This window comes from Podarcis liolepis, assembly GCF_965112155.1.
Source record: "Podarcis liolepis genome assembly, chromosome: 17".
NCBI classification, from domain to species: Eukaryota; Metazoa; Chordata; class Lepidosauria; order Squamata; family Lacertidae; genus Podarcis; species Podarcis liolepis.
The window spans coordinates 18,446,653-18,452,666 of record NC_139571.1 but is presented as its reverse complement, the minus strand read 5'-3'; the positions used below and the strand labels follow the sequence as shown (position 1 = coordinate 18,452,666).

At 44.1% G+C, this 6,014-nt stretch overlaps 1 long non-coding RNA gene across 1 annotated transcript; it reads right to left on the bottom strand.

The window, feature by feature from the left end:
• Window positions 1-1,210: 1,210 nt before the first annotated feature.
• On the bottom strand, window positions 1,211-4,497 carry LOC310696623. Its single transcript, XR_014520653.1, has 2 exons — window positions 3,411-4,497; window positions 1,211-1,371 (listed from the first exon to the last, which is right to left on the bottom strand). It is a non-coding gene; the product is annotated as an uncharacterized lncRNA (long non-coding RNA).
• Window positions 4,498-6,014: the final 1,517 nt, after the last annotated feature.

Here is a 6,014-nt window from a genome sequence, read left to right as displayed (position 1 = left end):
CCTACTTCCGGTTTTGCAGCATTTGGGCTCCAAGTTGTTTGTGAACTAAGCTGTTCAAAAACCGAGGTACCACTCTACTAAGACAAGATGTATTACATTATGGTACTTATTTTGAAATTTGCATCTAAGTGAAGTAGGCATGCATGAAATTAGATCCATTTGAGCAATGAGACTTTCCTCCCTCTGCTCCCTCATATGCCCCCCGCTCAAAATATATTCTGGGGGTTCCTGCACTCCTCCAGAGCAGTTTTAGGGAGCATGGGAGGCATGTGGGTGGGAGGAGACAGGGGAAGTCCCTTTGCACGAGTAGACCTTGTTCCACACATGCAATGACTTAGCTGAATCCTGGCCTAGATATATAAAATAGCTTATGCATTTTAAAAAATACAAATGCATAACTTGTCACCATAGAAAATTCAGGAGATTCGGCCTATTCCGAAAATTCAAACCAAATAGTTTTCATTTAAAAACACCCACCAGTCTCCCCCACAATACTTCTAGATATCACTGGTGGAGACAATCTGTTTAGTAGAGACAACACAGCAAATGTCAGCTGAAGACCTGGTCCTTGAACTTTGTTTTTCTTCCCAATGGGTTTTTTCCCCCTAACTCAGCAATTATATATCTCTCTCTCTTAAGCGCACATCTGCTTTACAAACTGAACTGGAAGGAGGGACTTGACCAATGTTCACTTGAGGATTTGGTTTTTTGATTTAAATATTTTCTTCTAATCTCATGCTTCCTCTTTCACTTGGCAGGGCTGTGGAAAGAAAAACAATGTCGTCCTGTGACATTGTTTACAGCCTGTCAGGAAGAGGAATTTGGTTACCTTTCGCAAGCGGTGTGGTGCTGGCTTGTTTTTTTTTAATCTCCCAGTCATTTACTTAGGGGCTTCGTTTTAATGGCACGACATGGCTGGCCATAGTGAGAAACCACAGAAGAATAAAAAATCTGGATGAAATATGGATGTTGAATCTGTGCTGCTATTTAATACAATTTTTTTTTATTGTTTTCTTAGCTTGCGGTGGCAGAAATTCTCTGCAAGTGATACATCCTGTAACATTAAGGAACATGTAATCCCCCAACTGGAAGACTCACGACTCCTTTAATGACAGGTTCATGGGTGCTTGGGGAACACTTCACCCATGTTCTACCCTGCTGCAGCGGGGGCAGCGTTCAGTATTTTCAGATGAAAAATACATAACTCCACTTCAAGTTATGAACACTTTTAATGGGAGGAATCCAATTTAGCAAACGCTTCAAGTTCCCACTGCAAGTCTCCAAACTGCTCACTTGGTTTCGCTGGAGGGTGAAGACCTCTTTACTCGTACTTCCAGCTTGAGGTGATTGGTGTGGTTTTACTTGCTCCTGCTTTGAAGAATGATTATTTTAACAGTGAAACCTTCCACGCGCTTACCTGGGAGTAAGTCCCTCTGAACTTAGTGGGGTTTATTTCTAAATAGACACACACAGAATTGCACTGCAAAGCTACCTTTATGGGCTTGCTGTTCTTAAGGTGTGGTTTTAGTTTTGACTCCAAATGTTTGTTTTCTGTTTGTTTTGTGTTTTAGAAGCCATCCTGGGATTCTTCTGGAAAGATAATAGATAACCAAACAAGTGTGGACACTATTTTCTTCTTCTGGGCAACAGAAGGTTTTTGTTTTTAAACTTAGAGGGAAAAGTGAGTAAGGAGGGGCATGACAGAGGCACATAAACTTATTTTTTCTCGACCTCACATATAATGTTGTTTACTGGGATTATCCAATGGACCTGAATAGTGGGATATTCAGGACTACCATCCTTTTTTTGCTAGTGAAATCAGGTTTGCAGGGAAACCTTCAGCCGTATCCAGGCTTATCCAGTCTGCAAGACCTATCAATCTGTCCCATCAGGGCTGTCTCAGTGAGCCTTGCCCACCTGTCAATCATTAGTAAACATTTATGGCATTTGTCTCTTGGGCCATTTTTGCACTTCATGGCATGTGAGCAATGCTGGAAGGCAATCTCTGCATTTGATGACAGTCACCTGTGTTTCCTGCTCCCAACAACTGCTACAGGGTGGTCATTCCACCGGCCATAGAAGGCTTCCAAACTAGTACTATGTCTTCCTGGTAGGTATCTGGACCAGGATGGCACGGCACCAGCTGATTTGAAAGTCTCTTGGTGGCTTCTGTGTTTCATGCCACTCCGAGGCTCTTCTCAGAAGCTCCTCTACCAGCCATCAGGCTGGAGTCTTGCATTAGTACTGAAGATGTGTTGAACTGGGTTTCTCACAGATAATTTAAGGGAGCACTTCTAGAATAATGGCCACTTATGAGCATAGTTATGCTAACTGGAGCAAGAGATACAGCTTGGCTGGTAGTAAATATAATTTTTTCCAGCTCCCTTTCTGCCTTTAGCTCCCTGAAGGCAGAACACAACTTTGTCTTTCAGAGGCATTTCAAATGAAGCACTGAAGTCTAATGGTTCTCAAAGTGGCAGGTGAAGGCACAATCTGATTCCTCCCCATGTAATTTGATTGGACCAACTCACTCCAGCATCTCTTCATCTGTGCAATACCCAAGGCTGCATGCCCTAGTCAGTATGTGGAATATTTTTCACAGGGATATGTCAACCTGAGTGGACCCATGTTTGTCCTGCTCCCCCTATTTCCCTTGATTTAACTAGCTTGGGGTCAGATGCACCCATTGCTCAACACTGCCCATTTCATAGGGGATCCATGCAGGTACCTGGACTTTTGCAAGATGAAACGTTTGCTCCTCCCCAAAGCACAAGTTAAAACGCAGACACTTAGCCCTATTAATTCTCACTGTGTATGTGTTTTCTCTCCCTGTAAATGGTGGAAACATCCCTGGAGTGTGGGCAGTGGGCAGCTTCTCAAGAACACCAAGTCCTACTCAGTACAAGTAATCCAGAGCTAGAACATCACCAACATGTGGCTGCCTAGTCTCTGACTAAAGACTTCAAGTGAAGGAAAGCCCACCACTATCTTCAAAACTGGTTTAAAGCCCAAAACGGCCTTGGCCCAGTATACCTGAAGGAGCGTCTCCACCCCCATCGTTCAGCCTGGACACTGAGGTCCTCCTCTGAGGGCCTTCTGCTGGTTCCCTCACCACAAGAAGCAAAGTTACAGGGAACCAGGCAAAGGGCCTTCTCGGTGTTGGCGCCTGTCCTGTGGAATGCCCTCCCATCAGATGTCAAGGAAATAAGCAACTATCTGACGTTTAGAAGACATCTGAAGGCAGCCTTGTTTAGGGAAGTTTCTAATGTCTGATGTTTTAATGCCTTTTTAATCATTTGCTGGAAGCCGCCCAGAGTGGCAGGGGTATAAATAAATTATTATTATTATTATTATTATTATTATTATTATTATTATTATTATTATTTATTCCACTGTCATAGTGCTCTTACCATCAGGAAGTTTCTCCTGATGCTCTGGAAAAGGTTCCTCACTGCTGTTAGCATACCATGAAGAGGAAGTCTCAAATCCCACTGACTTTGGAAGAAGGCGTTCCCAAATTAGTAGCTCCCCCTCTGCGGGGAAGGGCAAGTAGTTTTGCATTGGGCCTGCAGAGATTCACAACCGCAAAGTTTAAGCAAGTCAGTAAGAGTTCTCAGGAAAGCACAACATGGGTGCAGTTTGATTTTGTTTGTTCTTTCAGCATAACCGAAACCTTTTAAAGAAAGCACCTAACTATTGAAGGTTGAGATAAAAAAAGAAATTGTAGCTGGGGGGTGGCAGGGGGGAGTGCAGTAGAAATGTCAAAGGCAGAAGAAATCCAGTTGAAGCAAAAGCAGAAAGCAACATGATACCATTTTAAGCCCCAGGGACTAGTTCAATGGAAGCAAATCAGATTGTTCTAGGCCCTACATAAGACAACGAATAAAACACTACAATGCATTTGTATGTAGGATCTCTAAGGACTAAGGTGACATGAATATTCAAGTCCCGCATCCTTTTCAGTGTTCCCTTCACCTTACACCTGCACAACAGGTATTTTAGCAGATAGGGAACAGAGACTTGCATAGATTTCGATGAGGACTGTACAATGAATTCATGACTAAGTAAGGAGGTGGACCCAGAGACAAACAGCAGCGAAAAAAGCTAATGCTATTCTAGGTTGCAGCAACAGAAGTATAGTTTCCAGATCAAGGGAAATAATAGTACTACTCCATTCTGCCTATTCTGGTGGGACGTGGGTGGCGCTGTGGGTTAAACCACAGAGCCTAGGACTTGCCGATCAGAAGGTCGGTGGTTCGAATCCCCACGACGGGGTGAGCTCCCGTTGCTTGGTCCCTGCTCCTGCCCACCTAGCAGTTTGAAAGCACGTCAAAGTGCAAGTAGATAAATAGGTACTGCTCTGGCAGGAAGGTAAATGGCATTTCTGTGCGCTGCTCTGGTTTGCCAGAAGTAGCTTAGTCATGCTGGCCACATGACCTGTATGCCGGCTCCCTCGGCCAATAAAGCGAGATGAGTGCCGCAACCCCAGAGTCGGTCACGACTCTGCTTTAGTCAGACCACACTTGGAACACTGTGTCCAATTTTGGGCCCCACAATTTGGAACGTGTGCAGAGGAGGACAACCAAGATGATCAAGGGTCTGGAAACTAAGCCTTATGAGGAGCGCTTGACGGAGCTGGGTATATTTAACCTGGAAAAGAGGAGACTGAGAGGAGATATGATAGCCATCTTCAAATATCTCAAGGGCTGTCACGTGGAAGAGGGACCAAGCTTGCTTTCTCCTGCTCTGGAGAGTGGGACTTGAACCATGGCTTGAAGTTGGAAGAAAGGAGATTCCTACTTAACATTCGGAAAAACTTTCTGATAGTAAAAGCTGTTCAGCAATGGAACAGACGCCCATGAGAGTTGGTGGGCTCTCCTTCCTTGGAGGTTTTTAAGCAGAGTTTGGATGGCCATCTGTCATGGATGCTTTAGCTGAGGTTCCTTCATCGCAAGGCGTTGGACTAGATGATCCTTGGGTTACCTCCAACTCTAAGATCCTATGAAACTGTCCAATGAATTTCCATCTTATGTTCTTTTCTGTATCTCTCATTTGATCTTTGATTTCTCTCTGTAGACCAGTCTCAATTGATTTGGAGTTGTCACAAGCTCTTCATGGGCATTCAAATGGGCCCACGAGGGCTCAAACTCTGCCCCTCTTCTTCCAACCTGTGTCTTTAAGTCTTCAGGGAACTGCCTTCCCTTGAACATGGCTGCAATCCTTCCATTCCTTTAGGAATCCTGAGGATTCTAACCATGTTTTGCTGAAGGCAACTGGGATTTTCTTTCAGACATTTGTGCCCAGTTTGCTGCAGTTGGGTGAGGAACTGGCATCTGTTTGGGCACTGCAAGATGGGGGAGAAATTGGATTCCATTCACATTTAGAGGCGAACTGATGTAATTTGCACTTTCTGGAGCAATATGTGAAGCCAAACACAGCCATCCTTTGAAGTTTGCACTTCTCTGAATTTTGCAGGGCCGTTCTCCAGCCAGAAATGTATTTACTAAGCTAAAGTGTGCATGAACATGCACATAGTAGCAAAAAAAGTAACAGAGAAAATTGCATTATATTAGGGAAAACGAAGATCTTTTAGGTTTTCCAAAATGTGTTCATTAGGCAAGATTGCATAGGAACAATGAAAACAATTTCACGTCTGCAATCAATGCATTTAGAAGTAGCAGGAACAACTCAAATTTTCCCACCCAGTTAAACTTACCCTCTAATCTCCACCCTCTTATCTCTCTCTCTCTCTCTCTTCCAACTGTCAACTGTCAAAATTCCCCAGCCGTCATCCCCCAACTGTCATTCCATCCACATTCCATCCTGCCAACGATCTCCTCCGCCCTTTCCTTGAAACACAAACCCCGAACATGGTTCATTCCTGGTTCAAATCAGGATTTCTAGCACAGTCAGACCCACTACCTCATTCTGTTGACCAGGATCAAACCTGATGACACGAAAGTATTTCGCTTGGACATGATTCATCCGTTTAGTAATCTGTCCCCCAGTTTCCC